This window comes from Sphaeramia orbicularis, chromosome 4, assembly GCF_902148855.1.
Source record: "Sphaeramia orbicularis chromosome 4, fSphaOr1.1, whole genome shotgun sequence".
Taxonomy (NCBI): Eukaryota; Metazoa; Chordata; class Actinopteri; order Kurtiformes; family Apogonidae; genus Sphaeramia; species Sphaeramia orbicularis.
The window spans coordinates 43,235,384-43,261,819 of NC_043960.1; the positions used below are offsets into that span (position 1 = coordinate 43,235,384).

Here is a 26,436-nt window from a genome sequence, read left to right on the forward strand (position 1 = left end):
TTGTATCTAGGGCAACAACTCTGCCCTCCAGCAAAGGGGGGGGGGGGGGGGGGGGGGGGGGGTGGGCAACCTGTAGGCAGACACACACACAAACACACACATGGTTGAGACACCAAGCCAAGTGCAGGGAGCCATCATTGCAGGGTGAGTTGCATGGTTGCCTGCAGCTAAAAGCGCCTTGTGTTGACACAGGCTCCGCGTGGCTCAGCCCCATATAGCCCAGGTGATGTTTGCTGAGGTCGGTTCATGCCATCCTGGCTGCAGAGATAATGGAAAAGGTTATTCAGCTTTACAGTCGCAGCCTGTGTTTCCAAGCAGCGCTGTGGTCTGTGTGGATTATGGGGTTGTGTTCATGGTGGCAGCGCGATAATGTCAGCACTTCTCCTGACATTTGACAGTGTAATGGCTGTTGTCACTGGGCTCACTGCTGGTACGTATGTGGAATATGGACGAGATTCTGGAAATCTTTTTAAATGACTTCTCAATTAAAACTTTTTTAAAATTTTATTTTAAGGCCCATTGTGTAAAATTTGGGAGAATTTTACTGGTGATTTGCCAGTGATAAAATTCTCATCCAATGTCCTTTTTAAGTGATAGCAAATGCTAATACTGATGTTACTCTGTGTTTCTTTTATTTTGTTGTTATTCTACCCATGTTGACGAAGAAATTTTCATTATAAATATAAAATATTTACATTTATACATTCAAGCCTTTCAGATCTTCATCACATTATCTTAGAATGAACTCAGATTCAAACACACAAACATGCGTCAACATGCGTTGATTCGGAAACGCAGGTTCGCTGTGTTAAAGTCCAGTCTGTCTCACCTCTGTTACTTCTTTGGCTCAAGGTGGAAAAAAGGTGGGATCACCATCTCATCTTTTTTCCGGGATCTCTGTATGAAAGTAGCTAGTGAAAGACATTTTTAGATGCTGATACTAGGGATGTAACGATGAGAGATTTTAGTGCTATGATTATCGTCAGAGAAATAATTGCGATTTCACAATTACTACGATTATTTTGTGGGGGGTTTATACATGGGGGTGTGGTCCGTGCCGTGCCTACCTCACAATGTGTACACGCGGACCATATGACCGTACATCCCTTTGAAAAGTGAAAGTGAAACTTAACACGCGTTACTAATTCCTCTACATCTCCTGCTGTTGTGAAGCTCATTTACCTTTTTCCTACCTCCTGAAACTTTGCTAGCTTTCATTTGAGGGGGCAGGACATTGTTTTAAGGGGCATTGTTCCCTCTTGCCCCCTCCCAGAACCAGGCCCCACTCTACAGGTACATCAGACTATTTTATGCAGTTTGCCCTATGACTAACGGTGCATGTTTCCTGCATCAATTCACAAGTTAACCCTCCTGAATCTTGTATGACAGTCTGAACTGCTGGAGAAGAATGGCCTTACTCTACCAAAGCTATGCAGCCAGATTGTTGTGAATGGGTTGCACAATGGTAGCCTGAAGCTGTGTAGATGACGGTCGTGAACGCAAACTCTATGGAAACAAAAATGAGCTCACATTGAAAATATATTTACAGTCAAGACAATTCAGAAATACGTCTGTCTCCTGAGACAGATGGTCACCTTGTTACCTCGGCCAGGAGGTATTGTGATCACTTTGCTTTGTGTGCATGCGTGTGTGCGTGTTTGTTTGTTTGTTTGTTTGTTACCAAGATAACTCAAAAAGTTATGGATGGATTTTCAGGAAATTTTCAGGAAATGTCGATACTGGCACAATGCAGCGCTTCTGTAACGTTGCTTTCGTTCCGTGTGGGAAGCGCATATTGGCATGTCTTTGGTTCCGCTCTTAATCTGCTGTACTTTATGAGATGGTTTCTGGCAGCTTTGTGGATTAATTAACCGTGACAATTATAAGTGCAATTAATCGTAACACTGTGACATTGTTACAACCCTAGCTGATACTGATATTTGCAGATAAATCAGTGCATTCCTATATTTTATTCATAAATATGGTTTAATTTGTGTGTAATTACACAAAAAAGTGTATTTTTTATGTTAGAATGAGCTGTTTATGTCCACACAGAAACGAGGTCACCTTCCATAGGGTCTTTCGTGTTGTACCGCTGTACTACTGTAGCTCTGAACAGACCTTCTTTTTTTTCAGTTTTATCCCAGACAACATCCAGTGTTTATGTTATGTACCTTTGTTACAGTAGCTGCAAAGAATGCAGAGTTAGTCAGAGACTTGAACAGAGATATGAACTCCCGTCCACACTCAAATATAGTGGGTGATGGTATGCACTAAGTGAACAGTAAACACATCATGCCACCCACTATTAGACAAGAAAAAATACCAGTGGCCCTGTATCTCACTGGCATGTTCTATCAAGAATCAATACCAACTTGAATTGTGAGGTTGGTACTTTCACAGGAGGAGAACTCAACTAATAGGGCTGGGTCTCATGGCCAATTTCCATAATCGATTCGATTTCGATCATAAGGTTCTGAATCAATTAATCATGATTCAATTCGATCCAATATCGATTCGATTCAGTATTAATTGATTGATTCAGATTAATTAGTGATACCAAGTTACAATTTTGAGTTGTAACCTGATTATTTGACTACCACAGTCATGCAACACATCAATGTTTGTATCAGAAAGGAAATAAATATGACATTTCAGCAGTAAATAGCTGAATCTGCTCTGAAATAATGTACAGGGACAGAACTTACCATATTTCTACAGTGGCTCAGAACAGACTTTTTCATCATCTTTATTCTGTTTTATGGCTGGTGGCTTCCACTCACTGGGGTAGGGGGGTGCGCTCTGTGATTGGAGCAGGGGTGGGGTGCGCTCCGTGATTGTTGGTTGGGGAGCGGGGGGGATAGTGTAGCGGTCAGACATTGTCGCTTACTATTCCTCTAACTCCATACTCAACCATAGGTGATAGTATGGATCCAAGTTATTATTCCAAAAACAACAGCTTCTGCGACTCGCCTCGGAGGAACCTCCGGGCAGCCAGTTCCTTCACACTGCGGGTTCGAGTTTGAGGCCGGGGGGGACTCAGCACGAGGGGTTTTCCCCATCCTTCCTTCACGTCTTTTCCGCTCCAGAAGCCATCGCAAGCGAGACCAAGACACCCCGTCTTCCCCAGGGGTTCACAAGATGGAGCCAGCTGCGCTTCCGCGTACTCCTGGTCCTGCTCTGAAAAATCAGTCTCATTCAACTATTAATCGATTACGCAAAATTAAAATAAAATCGATCTAAGATTGATCAAATCGCTTTTTACCCAGCCCTATCACCTAATTAATGAAAGTCCATTTATGACTTCCTATCAGTGCTCAATAGTAATACTGATATCTGTAATCATTTCCATGTTATAAACCATCAGACTATGACCAATTATAAATAAAGGCACATTTCAATAATTAAAAATTCTTCAAAAAATCAGTATTTCTTAAACTCTGAACAAAACCTGGTGGAATTTGTCCAAAGGAACCTATGTAAAAATTTGAAATGAATCCAACAGTAGTTTCGTCAAAAAAAATGTTGGAGCATGAATTGCTAACGAAGATGACGACAAAAGGCGAAAATGTTGAAACGACACCAGACACATCGCCCTCACAGTAGCTCATGGCCTATCAGCTAGGAGATTAAAAGGAGGAAGTCTATCTGAATCAGCTCCCTCTGTGATTCTTGCATGTACTGATGAAAGCACCAATGTCATTTTGTGATATCCACTAACCATAATTATAGATATTATATTCCATTTACGCAATTACATCCTCCTGGAATAGTACACACTGGAACTATAAGAGGTACTAATGTCACCTTCTGTGTTTGGACTAGGGTATGGACGATAAAACAATAATGATATATATCGCAATATAACTTTTCCTCGATAGACATATGAGAGATGCTCGATACAATTTTGATAGAATTCATTCTTTCATGTTTTGACAGACATGAGAACAGCCAATTATAGTTAAGTAGCGCCACACAGAACCGATCACGCTAGAACCACAGCAAGTTAGGTTGATGCACACAGCACAGGCGTAAGAGCAGCCGCAGCACACACGCTAATGTTTGGGCTGCAGTGGGAGGCAGTGAGTGTTCCCTCAGGAGAAAATGTGACCGAGACCTTGGGTTGACCGGGTTACTGAAAATAGGGTGCAGCATAGAAGCCGTGAGTCAGACATTCAAAGCATGTTACGTTTCATTTTCTGTTTACACCAGTTATGGCAGTTAAGGAATGACCCCCCCACACTTATTATACCCCCAGCATTGTTTCGTAAAGATGGTCTGTTTGTGTTCTCTTTTAAAACTTGAAAGCTTTACCTGCTGGACATACATTTAGTTTAGTTTTAAATATATGTTAAATATGTGTTTTATTTATCTGAAACAGTTGTAAAATGTTCTTCAGCACATCTGTCAAGTTCAACGTCTGACAGAAAATAAATCATATTTAAATCAAAAATAACCTTCTGATGACTTCACAACTAATTTATGAGTAACGGAAAATTTAAGCTGGACAAAAATAGTGATCTGATTTATATTATGATACATATTGATATCATCTAATACGAAAAAAATTATTGTGATATGAGTTTCTTCCGTATCGCTCAGCTCTAGTTCGGACCAAAGTTAATATTACCATAACAAAACAACCACTGGCCATAACAACAGAACTGACACCTTTAGTCCTTTCGTAATCCAGGTCTTAATGGTTTCTTATACAAATAGAAAATATTTATGTTTCAGCTGATACATAATGTCTGTATTTCTTTTTGTTTGTTTCTTTTTTTTTTTCTTTACCATCAAATTGATTTCAGTGGAATTAATCCCCAACCTTTTACCATGTTGGAGTCAAGCGTTGCCCACTGAGCAACAAAGGAAAGAATAATTTAGCCTTTGAAGCAAGCAGGTCTAGTCCTACAACCTGAAGCAATCCTGTTGCTTTGCATATTTTCTGGCTGCAGTTCTCTGAATGTGAAGCAGCCTATTGTAGTTAAAATGAAGCTGAGCGACATGCCGTGGGGAGCAGGCTACAAAGCGACAGGTCATTTTTAACAGCGCCGGGCTAGCTTCCCATAAGTGCTGCAATCAGATTTCTGATGGTTTTTTATGCTCGCTCATTCGTAGTAGCATAGCAAAATGTCGATTCTTTTTTTTTTTTTTTTTTTTTTTTTTTGTCTCTTTCCCCCTGACCCATTATGCAGCCTGCTGAGAAATAATGAGATTTTGTCCCTATTTGGGTTTGATGCTTGCTGTGCTCTAACACACAACCAGGCCATCCACCACTGCCTGGGGAATGTACTGTGGAAAGAATTACAATAAGGACTAATAGCAACATGCACACGAGAGGAAAGGATCAAGGTGTAGCTTTCTGTGTGAAGCCGGAAGGAGTTCTTTATACAACAGTGATACTTACATATATTGTCATGGCCATGATCGTCTTCATGAAGCTAACCTGATGCCTCACTTAACCTGTTAACCTTATTGACCCACAACATGTTCAGTGTCTGGAACTCCCTTGTTGTTGTACTTGTTGTCATTTACTATTCATTCGTCTTGATTCAGTCTCTACACTCAGTACTTTTTTTTTATTGTTAAGGCTGAGCAACATGGCCACAAATTGTTATAATGTTAAATGCTTTCATATCAGTTTGGAAAGAAGCTAGACTTTTAATCACGGACGACATAATAAATGATATAGAGCAAATCAAAATGGAATCCACTTATTGGACCTCAACAAGATGAAAGTCATGTATGCTGCCTGTCGCAACATTCAATCAAAATGAAGAAAACGAGTGAGTTATCAGATATGATGAAAACAATGTATATGTACTATCAAACTATACTATACTATAAAACTGAAATTTCTGTTCATCGTCCAAATTGACATTAGTAAAACTGAATGAAACAAGAAAACACTTGGACAAAACAAGTAGGACATTTCTAAAATCAACAGGTAACACACACACACACACACACACATATATATATATATATATATATATATATATATATGTGTGTGTATATATATATATATATATATGTGTGTGTATATATATGTATATATATATGTATATATATATGTGTGTATATATGGTGTATTATATGTATATATATGTGTGTATATATATATTGTGTATATATGTATATATATATGTGTGTATATATATGTATATATATACATATATATGTGTATATATATATATATATGTGTATATATATATATATATATGTGTATATATATATATGTGTGTATATATGTGTGTGTATATATGTATGTGTATATATGTATATATATATATATATGTATATATATATATATATGTATATGTATATATATGTGTATATATATGTATATATATATAAGTATATATGTATGTATATATATATATATATATATGTATATGTATATATATATATATATATATATATATATGGGATGTAACGATAACCGATATAATGATAAACTGCGGTAAAATTTCCAATGGTTAGTATTACCGTTTAAATTCTGATTATTATGATAACTGTGTTCGATTACTGCACCTAGAAGACTCACGGTACTGTTCATTTCCTGAAGAAGCAGCGGCACACCAGGCATGTGTGCGCAGTTTGTAATGTTTGGCCTCTGAAAACCATGGCTAAAGGCACCCTGCACCAGACAGAGCTCCAGAGATTCGGGATTGCGGCTCCTGCAGGGACCTGGTCCGACGGAGAACGCACCCGGTCTGTCCGACTGCGGGTCCGTCAGAGCGCGCGAGCGCACAGGCCTGGTCTGTCGGAGCCCATGTGCACGGACCCAGTCTGTCCGACTGAGGGTTCAGTCCGAACAAGCACGTGCACGGACTCGGTCTGTCCTAGCAAGTGAATGCACAGACCCGGTCTACACTAGTGTTAACCCCTCCCCGGCCCCCAATTCAGATCCTCACCCAACATTGAAACCGTCTGAATATAGATACTCAGGACAAACTCCTGTCGGTTCAAATGGGCCCAAATGAGTGAACTGAAAAAAGGAGAGGGGGCTTTATGAACTGAAGGACATTCAACAGGAAATCCACTGACTGACCTCCAGAGGAACTGGACCATATGACACTGTTGTGGTTGTCAGTCTCTCACAAGGAGTGAACCACTGACCAGTCTGGATCCGATCAGCCTAACATGTTTTAAATCCTCATTCTTTCAGAATATTTACATTTGTTCATTAAATAGTTCACAAAAACTATGACTGTGTTTCACTTTCTGTTTGTATGTACAATAGTGTATATGTGTGACACTGTGAATGATTTGATTGGAAATGTTCAAACAAACTCCACTAAGACCTGTCCAATTACTTTTTTTCACACTCAAAAACACCTCAGGAATCAATAGGAGAATTGATAAGGAATTGGATTGATAAGCAGAACTGATAATGCCATTGATATTGATCAAATCCTATCAGTTCCCCCCCCTGGTGCAGATATCTCGTGGCCATAAGGGGCCAACTTTTAATGCACATTTGTATGTTTGTTATTTACATGTTATTACTTGAATGTTTCTGCAACAGAAAGTACATTGTGCATGTTACTTTATGAGGGTTTTTTTTTGAAAATACAACTTGGTTATATTATGTCAGTGTGTGTATAAGTACTTTTTGAACATTTTGAGCACATTTCAACAATACCGTGATAATAATGATAACCGTGATAATTTTGGTCACAATAACTGTGATATGAAATTTTCATGTCATTACATCCCTAATATATATATATATATATATATATATATATATATTAGGGATGCACCGATACGAGTATCAGGCATTGACTCCAATACTCAGTTCGCATACTCGTAAAAGATATCCGATACAAATGCACCGATACCACTTACGGCCGTGTGACATTCACAGTTCAGTGCAGCAGGTACGCAGCGGTGGAATAATGTGTGAAGAGTGTGGAGATTTTTCCAAAATAAATGACAGTGATAAAGCAACGCTGACTGCAAGTAACGTGTAAAGACACAGACAGATATGGACGCAGCGTTCTGTCCATCCTCTGCGTACATTCTATCCATTTTCAGGTGCTGGCAGATGCGTACCCAGACAGAGTCAGACACCGGGAGTACAGAGCAGTGCGGACCACGCCAGTGGAAGTGAAACTAAACTTATCACTCATTTCTCTTTTCTCTACCTGCTGAAACTTCACTTTTAAACCTTACTAGCGAAAACGCTGCAATATTAGTATCACATTAGTGTTGCCTCTGTAACCTCCATGTTTGTTATTACTGACTTTTCTTCTTCTTCTTCTCAAAAAAACTTTACTCTTCTTCGTGGTATTGTCCAGTATGGTTATTCAGAGCGGTGCCCCCTGGTGGATTAATTGAGAAACGCTCATTCCAATGCATTAAATGTCAGTAGCAACACCTTGTTCCAGTCAGACTAATGACAACCGACAATAAAGCCAATTTACAAAACGGAACTAAGAATTGGAATGGGATTATTAAGTACTCATATCGGTACTCGGTATCGGCAAGTACTCAAATGTAAGTACTCGTACTCATACTCGGTCTGGAAAGAAGTGGTATCGGTGCATCCCTAATATACATATATTTGATGGGTCGAGTTGCAGTAAGAAAGCTATTGCTGAGACTTCAGAAAAAGAGGCTTGCCTGGGCTATGAAACACCACCAGTGGACTACTGAAGACTGGAAGAAGGTGTTATGGACTGATCAAACCTGCAATTGGAAGTCTTCTCTTCACAGTTGAAACTGAGACTTGCTTACTACGATCACTATTGAGCTGTGCTTGAAGCTGTTATCCTGTGAGTCGCCTATCACGCAAGCAGTTGACTCTGAGAAACTTGTCTTCTGATTCTGTTGTGGCTTTGGCTCTGCCAGGACCTCTTCCTGTCAGCATTTCCCCCAGTTTCTGAGTGCCTTTGGATGGTAAAGGAAACTGAACTTTACTGACACCTTGACTTCTTGGCAATTTTCTCTGGAGGAAGACCTACATTTTTAAGTGTTTAATCGTTAATTGACTTTTCCTCGCCAGTTTATAGACTAACACAGTTACTTTCTGCAGTACAGTACTGTTCAAATAATGCTCACAATGGTATGTACCAAAGTGTGTTCCACACTACTTTATGCAGACAGAGGGGGGTTGGAAGTAATTAAGAAACATTGGGACACCTGTAGGAATTGGTAGCATCAACTTTCGGGGCTTGATCAACCTCCATTGCTGCAGAACTGCTTTAAGTTGTTAACCATTTCTTGTTTGCCTTTTTGTATAATTCTGAAATACACATTATTTTTCAGTTTTCTTTAACCTTACTTTTTTTTTTTTTTTTACCTATCAGTTCACTGCTTACCTTGTACCATTTCAAGCTGTTCATTGGACTGAACTGCTTGAATTTCAATACAAAATTGGAAAAATTGGGGTGTTCTAAAACTTTTGACCGGTAGTGTGTGTGTATACAGGGTGGGGAAGCAAAATTTACAATATTTGAGGCAGGGATTGAAAGACAGTGTATGACCAATTAGTTTATTGAAAGTCATGAGAATTTATTTGCCACAAGAAAATTTACATAATAGAAAAGGTTTTTATCTATGTGTCCTCCTTCTTTCTCAATAACTGCCTTCACACGCTTCCTGAAACTTGCGCAAGTGTTCCTCAAATATTCGGGTGACAACTTCTCCATTCTTCTTTAATAATATCTTCCAGACTTTCTCGTAATAGTTTTGCTCATAGTCATTCTCTTCTTTCCATTATAAACAGTCTTTATGGACACTCCAACTATTTTGAAATCTCCTTTGGTGTGACGAGTGCATTCAGCAAATCACACACTCTTTGACGTTTGCTTTCCTGATTACTCATATGGGCAAAAGTTTCTGAAAAGGTATGGATAATAGTGTTAGGTATGATTATGACATCAATATATGTTTAGTTTCAAAACAATTGACATAGTGCCTGCTGAGAAAAAACAACTAAATATTCATTGTAAATTTTGCTTCCCCACCCTGTATTATAATGTAAATGTAAATGTAAATGGAAGTATATGACTTATTATGTGACATAATTGTTATTCCGATGGTGGCATATAAATTAATAAATAAGTAAAAATCTGCATTTTCTGGGTGAAAACAGCTCAAAACGCTAATACATGTTGACTTTTTGTAATGAAATTTGTACCAAAAATGTCCATCAATGTTCTGCCTGTTCTAACCACTCGTGTATTTTCTGATGGGCTGAACTGAGTCCTTTTTCCTGTCCCATTCTGAACCAGTGGTCTCACATTGGAACAGTGATTTGCTTCATAAAATATAACTCTAGAGAGGGTGGAGTTACAAAAAAAATTCATATTCCGATAGTGACATGAATTGTGACATAAATAATATAATATTGCAGTTAAAATCACTACTTGTTGCAGTCCAAGCTGTTTATATGTGGTACTTTATGATGTTGGGTTGAAAGTAACCACCACTGTCATATTTTGTATTAATTTATTCATAGTTTTTAAACAGGGACAAATTGAATATGTATAGATGAATTGAGATCAGAAATTAAATGTAAATATCAGTGTTTGTAGCAAATGGTAATTGTGACACATGAGTGACAACAGCTGTGTCCACAACTTTTGCAGTGAAAACATTATTACCACGCTACAACTGAGTAATAAAACAGTATAGATGATTATCACAGTATAATTTTCCATCACCTTTGCTATTTTGTCTTTATTTGTTTACACTGTCAAGTAAAACAATAATTGTTAAATGTTTTGTCTAATTTTGTTGATTTCGCCTCTAAATTTATAAAATATTACACTTATTTGTCATGTTCACAACCACAAACAACTACTTTTTTATCCTTTGACACAGAACCATAATCGATATTGACTGATGTGGAAATTTTTTCATCATGACAACATTGCTCAGCCCTTCGTCCACACATGGTTTCTGATGTGCATAATAGTGGTTTGGCTTTAGAGGAACATGAGGTCAAAAGAGGGAATTAAAGAGCCAACACCACACAAAGCAGTGTAATAACTATACAAGCGTGATTTATTTCAGCATTAGAAAGCAGGTTTATACAATTGCACCCCAAATTGAAGGTAACAATAACTATGCTGAAATAATAAAACACAAGCAGTTTGACTCGGCCGTGTCATCCATCAAAAAGCTACTGCGGCGAACAACACAGGATCCTCTGGCTTGTGGAAATAACTCTTCAGGTTGCTTTGGCAGTGTAAAGGTCCCGCTGGTGCCAGACAAAGGACAGAATGAGCCTGGGTTATGTTCATAGAAGCTTTAATAAGGGTGTGTCGACTTCCATTTATGGCTAATTGTGGTGGTGTGTGTGTGTGTGTGTTAGGCTTGTGTGCAGCTGCATAATTTTATAGTGACTGAGATGTATAACAGAACAGTGAAAGGATGTTTAGAAATCTGGAAAGAAGAATGTATTTGTATGCTTCTTCTTTTGTGCATGCACAGTTTTAGGCTGGAATCTGGCCATTTTATGCATTTGGCTTCTTGTGAGTGAAAATCTGCAACACATTTCTTATTTGGATGTCGTAAAATAGTCTTGTGTTTCCTGTAGCTCATCTTTTCACTCAGTTCTTACTTTTTCCCCTCTCATTTTTTTCTTTTCTCTTTTTGGCAGGCTTCATCACAGCAGCTGAAATTCACAACCTCTGACTCCTGCGACAGGATCAAGGATGAGTTCCAGTTTCTTCAAGCACAATACCACAGGTGCAAATAAAACACTGACTGGAGGGAGAAGTGCTTACATACAACAGCTTGATAAGAGCAGCTCTTTGTAATAAAAGAGGGCATCTTGAGGCTATACATGTAATACTTGGTGTTTTTCTAACTCGAGCTACAGTGTTAAACTGCAGAACTTGCTGCAAACTGTTTGCAACAACCTATGTTGTTTTACCCCCACCCCCCAGATAGATAGACCAGGAATTCCATCCATCCTTCTGTGCTTCTGTCCGAGATTTTTGTCCAACCGATTTCTCGGAAGAATCTGTTCACCCGATTCTTTTCAAATTTCACACTCATGTACTTAATCAGTAGGAGAGGGACAGTGCGGTTTGATGGCTGAATTTCAATATTTAAACATATTTTCATTTTTGTTTATCTTTTACAAATTTTTGAAAATTTCAACTTGGAAAAACCTATTCATTTGATTCTTCTCGAATTTCACACACGTTCTTTACATGTACCTTTCACAATTTTTGCATTTTTTACACATTTTTTAAAAGTGTTTCAAAAGATTGTAAGTTAAGACTCAAAATGAATCCCTGGTAGGCAGGATATCAGTGAGCAGGAGGGGCAAAGTGTTGTGCAACCAGGAAGGGATATTAGTAAGCTCCTCCTACTTTTTCCACTTGTTTTATATCATGATGTAGTTGTGATGTTAGTGTAAGCTATTTATAATAACACTATAGACACTTAAACGTTCAAGTATTTTAATGGAGATTAAACTTGGATTATTTTCTGCCCTAGATGTCATTTTAAGACCAATGGCTCAACTTTTTGGATGGAAGAGCAGTGTGTTAGGCAGTGAGCCGTGCACTCAGGATTTGGACGGTTAATTTTCGAAAAGGGCAGCCAAAAAATGGTGCACAGCTTGCTTACCTTGTCACGGGTATTACCATGTTGAAATGCAAGTGGCTGGACCAATACTGTTTTTCAACGGGGACGGTACCCACGTAACGATCCCGTTTAAGACCCCTGCCCCCACCCCCCTTGCAAATTTGTTTTCGGCTGGGAATACCATACACCCCCTCCATCGCTCGTCCAAAATTTTTTGGGGACGGGGGGGTGGGGGGGTGGCAGGAGGCTCATGATGCATTTGCGCTATGCGCATTGCTTTTACACCCATGGGAATATTACACGCCCGTTTTTTTTTTTAAAAACACAACCTGTACATACTATGAAACAGTATGGCTTTTTATTTTGAATTGATAATTCATACATTGTCGTATATTTTATCTTTTACACTGTACAGCATTGCATTAAGACTTATTTTGGATGTGACCTCAACCAAACTTGCAGGTATGAAACCTCCCCTCAGACTATGGCACAGACCGATCATTTTTGGTGCATCCAGGACAGGTCACCTTCAGTCCATATCAAACTACACTGTGGTGAAGATTCTCAGACCACTTTGACAAAGATGACACAAGTTTGTTGTTACCAATAAGCAAAGGAAGAAGAAAAAAACAACTGACCTTCAGACATGAGTCTATCTATAAACCAGTCATTGTCAAGTAGAACATGGTGCAGCACATATAGATAGGGACAGCAGAATATATATCACACAAAGTTGTTTAGTCTGTGTCCAAAATTGCTGTTTGAAAGCAGTACTAACTGGTCAAATGTATTCAATGTTTAAAAAAAAAACACTGGCATATGAAATGGCCTTAGTCTCAGAGATTCAACATTTTCCCAAAGAGCACAGCTCTTTCTGCTCTAAATATCTTAACATGTAAAATAAATATGTAGGATTGTGTCTTGAGCTTGAAGGACAGCTCAGAAATTGACTGTGATAAAATGAAAGACGTCTGCCTTTGTTTCAGCTGCACCTCAACTCGTCCACCACACACACCACACAGAGGAAACATCCTTTATGACTCATACCTAAATCAATCTCGTTTACCCTCAGCTATTGATCTCTCTTTACTGCTTAAATACAGCTTCAGTGCCAGAAGTCTGAGGCACTTCCAAAGAGCCTGGACTGACCTCAACTGATGTGTTTGATAGCAGTTATAGAGGGGGGCGCCAGGGTCTGCATCGCAGCGAGAGATCCTCTCTTTGTGAGAGTTGAGTCTTTGAAGCCCGCTTTCCTTCCTGAGGAGGTTGGTTTGTTCTTCAGTACCTGTTCTCCCAGAACCTTCCAGAGGCTTTCCTTTGCCAGTTACAGAGACAGGCGAAGGCAGATGAAAGCCTGGCATATTTGTGCAAAATCCCTGCTCCGGTCTGATCGCTCTTGTTTGCAGAGGATTCTGAAGCAGTAATAACACCCCGCACGTCTTTTTCCTCGCCTTTGGTTTCTGTAATTCCCACAACGGTGAGCAGCACCGTTTAACCCTCTTCAGAGAGCCAGGGCGCAGTTGAAAGAATACCTTTTTTGTCTGAGTGTACAGAACATGCATACAGTGTCTATTGACTCAGGATGGGAGGTGGGGGCTGGAGGTGGGGTGGGGGGCTTGGAAGCCACAGACGAGGCTTTGTAGCGCTCTGCTGCTGTGTTGTGCCTGTCTGTTGCTGAAGCCTTTAAAAGGCAAATGTACCGCAGGCGTTCCCCGGGGTATAGTAGCAAGCATTGTAGCCGTCGCTGTCTTCCTCTTCCCGTCCCCACCCTCCCACCCCCACCCGTCGTCTTTCCCCACCTCCTCTCCCTCCCCTCGTTCACATGCATAAATAGATCAGGGAATACATAAATCAAAAAAGATGACAGCAGGAGCGATTTAGAGACGGAAGAATCGGCAATAAAACTCCATCAAAGTGTCGTTTGAGATCAGCGGAGCGGGCCTGGGGGCTGCCTTGCACCAATCAGAAGAGGCACAAAGCCAATCCCAGGTAGGCTGACAGCGGGGAGGCCGTTGTCATGACAACCCACCACACAGCCTACGCATGTACACAATGATAACGGGAAGGGTTTATGTAGGTGGATAGGGAAGCGTTTTGGATAAGTGGCAGCTGCTCATGCATGTCGAAAAAAGGTGGTACAAAAAGCCCCAATCCCAAGACAGACAGACTCTATCCCCCATGAGTGCAAATCAGTCATGTTTATGGGTTTAAGGTGAGGATTTAAGGTTGATGTCTGTCAGGTTAGATATTTGTTGCATGCAATGGCATCAGCAATATGGCTAAAACCCTCTAACACAGCATATGCAGTTTTAAATCATGGTAGTGCAGTATCACTAATTATTATATGAGTAAATGGTTTAAAATCACTATTCTGTACTTAATCACATTTAATCAGTTTGGTCTTTTATTTTGAATGTCTATACAAAGAAAAAGAACTCCCTCACATAAGATAACACTTAGATAAAAAGGAAAAACCTCATTGTACCATTCTTTCAAAAAGGAAGTCAGAGCAATAATTTCCAGTACTCCATTTTTTATGTGATATATAATATAATATAAACACCCCTCGTTACACACAAATCAGTTTGCAAATGCGACTTTTCCTGCAGGATTTGCTCATCTTTCATTTCCTAAAGCTGACAAAACACTGTTAAAATTTCACTGCCTCTGTCATGTTTTGTTCTACATTATCTCCTGGGCAACATAAACTCCACACCAACTGTTGCTCTGTCGCTAAAGAGCCCTGCTTCCTAGATCACTGCACCTCTGTGAATCAGCTGGATTCACAGGATCATGAGAGAATCCAGGCCTGATAGGTTACGTAGCCTGCTAAGGGATAGCTCTCACAGTGTTGACACATCTCTACTGTTGCACTGTTTATACCATTATATATGGTCAGTGTAAAGGCGCCAAATGCTGCATTGATGTTTCGAATGTTGATTAAGCATCTTTATTGACTGGTCAAGCTCAGAGAGGATTCTGCATTTTATCAGTAGTAAACACCATTTACAACTTGCAGTCACATTTTTCAAATTTACTGTTAAATCTCTACAACTATAAAAGAATTGAGATAAGTGAACATATGTATAAATTTAACGCAGAGGCACAAACTTATCTTTAAATATCAAGATATGTCAACAGGCCCAAACAGAATTTGTTCTTTTTTTTTCAGTTTTCAACATTGTTCCATGACAAAATGATTGTCGGCTTCAGTTGGATTCATTATCTGTCAAGGATTATCCATTTAATGTGATAATTATAATGTTCTCAGAAAGTGTGGAAATCAAACTCATTTTCTTTATTCATGCCTTATTTGTGTTACCAAGAAAGACAAGTAATTATTTAGTCCTGTTTTAATTACACTGGTATTTACATTTGTTTGCCCATTTAAAACATAATTGTACAAGTCAAGAAAGATGCATTTTATTGTATCATAGTAAGTATCAAACACATAAATACAGACCACATACCCAAATGTCACAGAAATGACATCATTGTAATTGTGTGTCTTCAAGATCCTGTCAGTCGCTAATAATGTCTCTGTAGCTTCAATATGACCTTTCAGGGTGCCCCACTAATATAATGGAAGGCGAAACACTGCTCCGCTAACATGTAGCGAACTAGTTACATTCATGTGCATCTCTGTAAGCGAATGGTTTCACTTCTCTTTTTTTTTTTTAACATGTCTTGTCCAGCATGGTATCACTTCTCTATTGACAACCAGTTTTCTCCGACTGTTTGTTAGGCTTGAGGTTTAGCAGAGCAAATTTGTCAGCCATGTCAGAAGACACTCATCATGACAAACCACCCAACCTGTCTTAACATCACAAGCTGTCATGTTGTCATATGTTTCATGATCACTTTTAATAGTTGTAGATCTTATCAGGTGGTGTCATAATTTATTAGCCTGTGTAGAGGTCATCTGATTGTCAACATAGATGTTTATTCAGGAAACCAAGACACCATTGGACCAGTGGTGCCTTGTCAATAGTGGGGACTGGGGCGCCATCCCACCTGTCTCACATGAAGAAGAAGATGATAGGAATCTAATACGATAATTTTACTAATACGTGAATATTTTAACAAACAAGCTATACATGATAGCCCATGAGTATCATGTATAGTCTGCATTCAAATGTAGTTTAAAAATGTTATCGGTTTAGTCAGCAGTCATGTCACGTATTTCCTGTTTTGGATGCAAAAATTTGTGTCTGAGGCTCCATTTTACCATAATAGACTCTCATTATAAATAGCACGTGTGTAGTAGACCCCCTCCAATACAAGAGATAGGAGAACCTCGGGGTGCAAAAATTTGAGCCCAAGCACCACCCCAAGTAAACGTCACATCCCAAAAAGAATCAAGACCTTCCTCAGAAATACAGGGTGGGGAAGCAAAATTTACAATGAACATTTAGTTGTTTTTTCTCAGCAGGCACTATCAATTGTTTTGAAACCAAACATATATTGATGTCATAATCATACCTAACACTATTACCTACCTTTTCAGAAACTTTTGCCCATATGAGTAATCAGGAAAGAAATGTCAAAGAGTGTGTGATTTGCTGAATGCAGTCGTCACACCAAAGGAGATTTCACAAATAGGTGGAGTGTCCATAAAGACTGTTTATAATGGAAAGAAGAGAATGACTATGAGCCAAACTATTACGAGAAAGTCTGGAAGTAGTACCTATTAAAGAAGAATGGGAGAAGTGTCACCACCCAATACTTTGAGGTAACACTTGCGCAAGTTTCAGGAAGCGTGTGAAGGCAGTTAGTTATTGAGAGGAAAGAAGGAGGACACACAGAATAAAAAAAACCTTTTCTATTATGTAAATTTTCTTGTGGCAAATAAATTCCATGACTTTCAATAAACTAATTGGTCCATACACTGTACTTTCAATCCCTGCCTCAAAATATTGTAAATTTTGCTTCCCCACCCATGTACAATATCTCAAGTTCGTCTAAACCCAGGGGTGAACACACTTTTTTGGCTTATGAATTAGTTTTAAAATGATCAAGATAAATGATACGTCCATTATGTATTAATATATATGAGTGGATAGGCCAGTAGGTAGTACCACTGGTGCATAGCTCAGTGGTAATACTGATTACTATGATGTGGGTGATTGGGTTCAAATCCTGTAGGAAGCGCTAACAACGACATAATTTATCCCATAGGCCTAATTCCGATTGTTTTTAATGCTATGTGATCGTACCCTACTTTACCTTCACTGCTGGTCTAAATGCAATTGGCCATATTATCAGTGGAAAAGACACTTGTCAGAGACATGTCGGACTTTAACAATAGAGTCATAGAAAAAATGTGCATGTTTGAAGGATAGACTGGTGAAATTTACATACGAAAAAAAATAAATGACCGAAACATACTGTGTATTTTTATTTTAATTTAATATTTTAAAATAGTGGTCCATGTGCTTTGGGATATCCTAGTGGCTATATGTTGGTTATAGTGCATCCAAAAACTGACTTGCATACTACACAACACCACCAAAAATAATTGCACCAGCCACCACTGTATAGGACACCATTCAACCAGAGAAGGCTCCTGTCCAAGACCCCATGGCTGCAATGTGTTTACACCTCAAATTGGGAATCTTGCATCTTTAGTCAGATCATCTGGGATTATACCACTGAGTCCTAAGTTGGTTTGCAGTTACAGTGTTAAAAAAGTAAAAAAAAAAAAAAAAAAAAAAAACAATCCAGCCTTAATGTTCTTTAAGATTTATATAAATTTCCTGAAAACTGGTGCAGTAGTTTGTGCATAATCTGCTGACAGAAAAAGTCACCCCATCTACAAAGTTTAGTAGTGATAGAACTCAGAGATGAGCACCGAACCAAAGCTGAATAAACTTCAAGCCAATCCTGTAGCTGGTATGATAATTATAGAAGAAGTACAACGTGGTGTGTATGAGTAAGTTCACATCATCGGCAGTAGTGTCGGGCCTGCCAGTTGAGACTAACGGCGATGAAGATTGAGCCAGTGCTCGGTGTAATCGAGCTGTCAGTCGTGTAGACAGCTGAGGAGAACATCCTAGCATAATTACACACACCATCAAACAAGGTTTCAGACTGATCCTAAATCTGAGCTATCCACCGTGTGCCCGCGCATATCTTTGATCTGAGTCATATCCAGTCCTCGTGTCGGATGATTCCTTGTGAGACAGGCAGGTTGTAACTGGCTGCTTCACTCAGGACACGGAGGGGATTTTTTCCCTTTTCTTTTGTTTTTTTTAACCTCTGTCTTTTTCAATGTGACGATCACGGTGACTTGTTGACCGCGTCCTCCTTTGTCCTGTCGCCTCCGTGACATCAGCGCTGACATGATTACAAGCTAATGGCTGTCACAGGGATAGGGGTTGCATGGAATGCTCCGACACTATATTTAGATGTGACTTCTTTTTTACTCAGCTGGCCTCATGTCGATTTAGAAAGCAGACATTTTGGCTAGACCTCCTCATTGAGTTGAAAATGAGTTTGACCTCCTCCTGTCAATTGGCCGTTGTCAAGCTGGGCGAAAACGCTGCTGTCGGATGTCGATGATGGGGGTGGAAGTGAGGATGATGGTGATGATGATGATGATAGGAGGGTGGCAATGAGGATAAAGATGGTGGTATTAGTAACCAGGATGATGATGACAAGGAGATGGTGAGGAGATGAAGACGGTGGAGGTAGTGATGAGGACTGAAGTGATGACAGTGCTGTTAGTGAAAGTGAAGGTAATGATGAAGGGGGGTAGAAGTCACCTGGTGTCAGCACTTTAGAGAGAAGACTGTCAAGCTGACTAACAAGGTCTGACTCTTTGCTCGTCCCTCTCCCTCTCTCTCTCTCCAGTTTGAAGCTTGAGTGTGACAAGTTGGCCAGTGAGAAGTCAGAGATGCAACGCCATTATATCATGGTGAGTGGAGGTTCTTCTCTATTTGTGTTTGTGTGCATGTTTGAGTGTGAGTGCTTGGTTTGCTTTGTTCACTTGTGTCTATTCATTCATTTTGCAGAAGGGTTTATATTTTATTTGATGTTTAAATTCCCTTTTATTTTTTTCCAATATCACCACAGATGAAAAGATATGTTTTTTCCTCTGTTTCCACCCCATTGTGTAAAACTGTAACTTCATCCCACCCTGACCTCTGGCCGCATCGCATCGTGGCCTTTGGGGGTGATTGTGGCCACTCTACACGGTGTTCATTTTTTCCACCAGAGCCATCACTGTGCATATTAGGAGGACAGGATGCTCGATACACAAAAAGCATAAAGGACCCAGTCAGGTTTTACAATAAAACAAGTCATGCAAACCCCCAGTCCTATAAAATCACACTATAAACATCAATAATAAACACACCATCGAAATCTCGATATGAAACCGTTACGAGGATTAATATATTTAAGTATTAAACTTAGCTACAAATTTTTAATCCATGTTGTGTAGTACTCCTTAATCGTATCAACTTTGTCTGGTAACACAGGATATTAAAAGCAATTAAAATCAGCAAAAAGAAACTATGTGGCCTTATTATCTATGGCAAAAAAAACAAAACAAAACTCAAGTGAAAATGACTAAATGAGGTCATCCATCCACTGCATGATTGTGGAAATGTCTAGAAAGTCAGCATGACGAACGTCCAGGTATGGATGCACTGTATGTGACAGGAGTAGTTCAAGGACATCCTCAGAATCACAAGACACTTTTGCAGAACCATATGAGGGTCTGAAAGGGTGAGTTTGGTTTTTACCCCTCGGCCACCTTCAGGCTGGAGAGGTATTGTAATCATTTTGTCATCTGTCTGTCCATTCAACAACGTAATCACATTATCTGAAAAATGCATTGACAAATCTGCACCAAATTTATGCTGTGGACTGGGGATGCACCGATACCAGCATCAGGTATTGGTCCGATACTGAGCGCATGTACTAATACTCGTACTTGTAAAAGTGCTCCAATACAAACACACCGATACCACTTGACGGCAGCGTAACGTTCACAGTGCAGCAAGTATGTGGCCGAGGAGTAATGTCAGCAGTGTGGAGATTTTTCAAAATAAATGACGGTGACAAAAGTAACACTGACTGCAAGTTACGTTAAAGAGACAGGCTGATTGGGATGGAGCGTATTGTCCGTCCTTTGTGTACATTCCATATGTAATTCTGTCTGTTTTCCGGGAGCCTGCGGATGCATACCCATACAAAGATCATCATATTATCTTATATTTAAGGCTCTGTGCATACCCAGACGGAGAAGCAGTATCACTGGGAACCGTGGAGGTTAGGGATGCACTGATCCAATATGAGTATCGGGCATCGGCTCAGATACTCAGTGTGTGTACTCGTATATGTACTCATAAAAGTAATCGGATACAAATGCACCGATACCACTTACAGCCGTGTGACATTCACAATTAAGTGCAGCAGGTACACGGTGGTGGAATAATGTGTGGGGAGTGTGAAGAGTGTGGAGATTTTTCAAAATAAATGACGGTGATTGAAGTAACGCTGACTGCAAGTGACGTTAAAGACAGACATATGGACACAGCGTTCTGTCCGTTCACTGCGTACTGTCCATCCGTTTCCAGGTGCATCGCGGATTCGACTCAGACAGAGAATACAACCGGGAACCATGGAGATAGGGGATATGTTCAAAGAGCGACTGTGTGAGTTAGAGAAAAACTACTGACATATTTATGACAACTACCCAGGGGCTGGGTCGGGGGTAAGGAGCGGTGTGGACCGCCCACAGTGGAAGTGAAAACGAAACGTATCGCTCATTTCTCTTTCCCTACCTGCTGAAGTTCGCTTTTAAACATTACCAGCAAAAACGCTGCAATATTAGTATCACATTAGTGTTACCTCTGTCTCTCCCTGTTTGTTATTACTGACTTTCTTCCTTCCTCAAAAACTTTACTCTTCTTCGTGTATTTGTCCAGTAGGTTAATTCAGAGCAGCGCCCCCTGGTGGATTAATTGAGAAATGCTCATTCCAATGCATTAAATGTCAGTAGCAACACCTTGTTCCAGTCAGACTAATGACAATGACAATAAAGCACATTTACAAAAACTAAGAACTGTAATGGTATTATTAAGTACTCGTATTGGTACTCTGTATTGGCAAGTACTCAAATGTAAGTACTCGTGCTCGGTCTAGAAAAAAGTGGTATCGGTGCATCCCTAGTGGAGGTAGCGGATCTTTTCAAAGAGTGACTGTGTGAGTTAGTGAGAAACTACTGACATATTTATGAAAACTACCCTCATCAGTATCGATATCAACATTAGTATCCCCATTAGTATTACCTCCTCTGTTGTCACCATGTTTGTTATTATTGACTTTTTTCTTCTCAAAAAACTTTATCTTTCTTCATGGTATTTGTCCAGTATGGTTAATTAAGAGCGGCGCCCTCTGGTGGATTGATTGAGAAGCGCTCATTCCAACACAATAAATGTCAGTAGCAGCACTTTGGTACAGTCAGACTAATGACAATGACAATAAAGCACATTTTCAAAAGTAACTAAGAACTGTAATGGGATTATTAAGTACTCATATCAGTACTTGGTAATCAAATGTAAGTACGTATATTTGTACTCGGTCTGGAAAAAGTGGTATCTGTGCATCCCTACAGTGGATGCATCTCGGCAGGGAGCTGAAGCCTATTGAAAAGAGGTGACTTTGACCTACTTTTTCAAGGTCAAATGGCGACACGTCCTTTCAACGACATAATCGCATTATCTGAAGAATGCATTGAGATTTCTGCACCAAATTTACACAAAGACAATCTAATGTAAATTATAGGGCAGTAACTTTCAACAGAATCTTACACAATATTTGGCTGAGGGGGATTAAAAGTGTTGTGTTTTTTGTATTGTTTTAATACTTGAGAAAGACCCACCTGAAGCCTCTTAAAGGCAAGGCAGGTTTATTTGTGAAGCACAATTCATACGCAGGGCAATTCACAGTGCTTCACAAAAATGGAAAAGAGACCAGTTAAAAACACACATTTACAATTAAAACTTAACCAATAAAACATAAATAATAGTTAATTAAATAAAGTAAAAGAGGTGAGTGCAGATAGAACACTTTCAGTTGTTATTATGCACAGTTGAACAGAGCTGTTTTCAGCCTGGACTTAAACATTAAAGCTACTACAGTTCATTGATAAGTCTGTGTTGTTACGTGACTTTGTGTTTTATTTCCTGTAGAGGACACTTTTTCTAGAGCACTTAGGTTTTGCATTGCAGTTTAGGAATCAGGGGATGAGAAAATTTGATGTTATTTGCCTAAAATCTACACATTAATTTTCCCCATATTTTCACACTATACATCCTAGATGAGTGGATGACAAATGACAAGCAAAAAACATGTAAGTTGTTATCATTAGAAGATGATTATTTCCATAACGACCATGTCCTGTGACATAAGTTTGGAAAAACCAGAACTGACAGTAAATAGCCAATCTAAAACTTACTCTGGATCAGCTACAACCATTCGATCCTATAGGTTATTTTGGTAGTTTTGGTGCTGTTGGTGTTTTAGGTTAATGTGGTTTAAGTGGTGACCATAATGGCTGGAGTGCTGCTCCTAAATCTTACACCAGTAGATAAGTCCCTTATTATTTCAGATCCAAATTGATGAACAGAATGAGTGAGGTAGTGGTTTCATGTGGGTGTTTGGTGTTCTTATTTTAATGGAACATGAACATGAGTTCAGCACATTCCCTCTGAAGGGCAGGTAGGCCACACGTCACGTCAACATTAATTTTTTTTAATGTAACTTTCATGATGTATAGACATCCCAAATAGTTGACTGTTAACATCAAGACAGAAGTCTCAAGATGCTGTTGACGTGTTTTCACCTGTGAAATGCCGACTTTGTGGATTTTTATGTATTTAATTGTCAGCATTGATGTGTTCAGTCACAATCAAGTGATCTTACTTAGCTAAAAATAAACGTCTTAGTGTTTAGTATGGCTTTAAATACCACTCTTTTTTTCCTTTCTTCCTCACTCCTCCTCTACTGCAGTTCTTTTGAAGATTTCTTAAATAATTACAGTTTATTACTGCTTGGATCTTATTTTCAATTGGTTTAGGCCATCTGGTCTATGTACTCACAAAATTATACTCTGTGGTTTTATTGCTGATACTTGGAACATGATGACACTGCGGAAAGATCAAGAGACAGAAGCTGTCAGATAGTGTTAGTTCCAATAAAGTGTCAGATTAGCCAGTAGAGGTATTGAATTCATGTCCCAAGAGCTAGACTCTGTGTCCGGGGATCGGGTCGCCGAGCCCCCTGCCATCGACTGCCACCCAATCCACATTGCACCCCGGCCCCTACCGGCCTAAGTGGAGGAGTTCAAGTATCTCGGGGGTCTTGTTCACGAGTGAAGGAAGGATGGAGCATGAGATTGACAGACAGATCGGTGCAGCGTCTGCAGTGATGCGGTCGCTGTATCGGTCAGTTGTGGTGAAGTAGGAGCTGAGCTGAAAGGCAAAGCTCTCGATTTACTGGTCAGTCTACGTTCCTACCCTCACCTATGGTCATGAGCTTTGGGTCATGACCGAAAGGACAAGATCCAGGATACAAGCGGTCGAAATGAGTTTCCTCCCGCAGGGTGGCTGGGTGACCCTTAGGATGCACCCAGGATAGGGTGAGGAGCTCAGTCACCAGGGGAGGAGCTCGGAGTAGAGCACCTGCTCCTCCACATCGAGAGGGGCCAGCTGAGGTGGCTTGGGCATCTGTTTTCAGATGCCTCCTGGAGCCTCCCTGGGAGGTGTTTCCAGGCATGTCCCGCCGGGAGGAGACCCTCCAGGGAAGACCTAGGACATGTTGGAGAGACTATGTCTCTCGGCGTGTCCTGGGGAACGCCTCTGGGTCCCCCGCCCGAAGAGCTGGAAGGAGGGTCTGGGTGAGAGGGAAAGTCTGGGCATCCTGCTTAGGCCTGTTGCCCCCACGCGACCCCGGCCCCAGATAAAGCAGAAGATAATGGATGGGTGGATGGATGGATGGATGGATGGATTCAGGAATATGTGTGAACTTACAGTTCAGAGCTGGGTGATTGATCACATTTTCAAACAGTGTATTGGACTTTTGTTCTGTAAGCTCTGTAAGTTGAGTTTTGCCATTCCCTCATGTTTATAGTTCACACCATTGCAACATGAAAGGGAATAATAAATATAGCCTGCAGTTAAGAACATTTTCTTGCTGTCAACCAAAAAATGATTTGGAGTTTTTTTTTTATTTGACAGAGTTAATGGAAATAAGTTTCAACTACCCAATACACTGAAGGGATACCTCCTCTGCAGTATTACATGGTTAGATCTGCTTGGGTGCTTAAGAGGTCACATTCTGTCCGCAGTGCGTACAGAAATGGGGCCAAGTAGTATTTTACAGTTGGAACTTGCTGGAAGTTCCGTAGAGGGCTGAATACCAAGGAAGAGTATTTCATTCAAGAATACTATTTGAAGTAGTTGATGATGGTCATTACTATCCATTAGTTTGTTAGACCATGCTGTGGTTTTAAAATACACATTTTTATCATCTCTTAGAAGTGGTTGCCGATCAAATACGGTCTTCAGTAAATGACTATATGATGCAAACGAGACAGCTTTAATAGTAACTACATGATGCACATACATCAGGAGGGGACTAAACAAGTAATTGGGTTGCAGCTGGACAGTGAGGGGCTGTATACAACCTGTATGACAGGGAAAGGGTTAAACTAGATCAAACATGAGCCCCTTTTACGCAGAACTTGTTGTTGGAATATTTTGCCTTTATTCCGGAATGACATCTGTGTAAACGAAATGGTAGATCATTTGGTCCCCTCTTTATCGCAGCTTTGTAACACCTCTTGGAGGTAGTAACAGAGCTGTGATAAAGGTGGCATCAGATTCCAGATAAAAGGAACACCTTCTCATTCCAAGGTGGGATGTTTTGGTGACAGCGACCCCCGGCAGAGGAGAGACAGTGGGCGCATATGGAGGCACTGGCATGATTCTGCGGCTACGTGCCATTTTCACCCGGGGCAACGAAGCCGCCGCAGTGGACATGGAGCCGGGCAGGTACGAAGCCACCAGCAGCGGGCCACAGAATCCATACCAGTGCCTCCATATGTGTCCACTGTCTCTCCTGCACTGGGGGGATTTAAAAAAGAGCATGTAAAACTCCAGCCTGTCTCACCTCTGTTATTCCTTTGGCTTGGCTGTGGAAATTAGTCAGTGGTGGAAAAAAGGTGGGATCACCATCTTACCTTTTTTCCAGGACCTCTGTGTAAAAGTGGCTATAGTTACCTGTGGCGTCCATCCTTGTACATTACCTCTGCTGTCCTGGAAATGGCTCCGTCTCATTAAAACCAAGTTGGAAACCCAGCAAGATTTCTACATATTGCTTTAGCATCACCGTTCATGGATCATATATGCAACATATTCTCATGTGCACGCCAATAGACAGACACACCAAGACACTTAGAGCTGACCTGGTATCCCTGATGGACTCTGATGGACCCAGTTTCCAGCCATCGTAGAAAACAAATAAAATATATCAGATAGAAAGATAATAGCATCCTCTGATTATTATTATAATTTAATAACTAGTCAGTATATGAAAATCATGACCTATTCATAGTAACTCATTGTGATAATGTGAATAACAGATGTAATGTGTCGCCCGTCCTCCTCCTCAACGTCCAAGCACATTTGGAAGATGAATTAAAGGCAGATGTTGAAAAGGATGACCCTGTTAATTGGTTCTAAACATCCATCACAAATATAAAACATGATGATTTGTCTTTGCCTTGTCCTCAACCTGCAGAAAAGATGATTTGTTTAAAAGTGTAATGTTATGAGCACCTGTCAGATCACTTCAACATCTGTGTTCCCA

General features: G+C 40.0%; 2 long non-coding RNA genes across 2 annotated transcripts in view; one reads left to right on the forward strand and one right to left on the reverse strand.

The window, feature by feature from the left end:
• LOC115417562 (uncharacterized) overlaps nt 1-19,471 on the forward strand; it is a 49,122-nt gene extending 29,651 nt beyond the window's left edge. Inside the window, exons 2-3 of the long non-coding RNA XR_003935177.1 lie at nt 11,618-11,706; nt 19,408-19,471. This is a non-coding gene — a long non-coding RNA (uncharacterized LOC115417562). The remainder of the gene's footprint in view (nt 1-11,617; nt 11,707-19,407) is intronic.
• LOC115417564 (uncharacterized) lies at nt 9,933-20,699 on the reverse strand. Its single transcript, XR_003935179.1, has 3 exons — nt 20,429-20,699; nt 18,412-18,416; nt 9,933-9,945 (listed from the first exon to the last, which is right to left on the reverse strand). It is a non-coding gene; the product is annotated as an uncharacterized LOC115417564 (long non-coding RNA).
• Between the last annotated feature and the right edge of the window lie 5,737 nt (nt 20,700-26,436).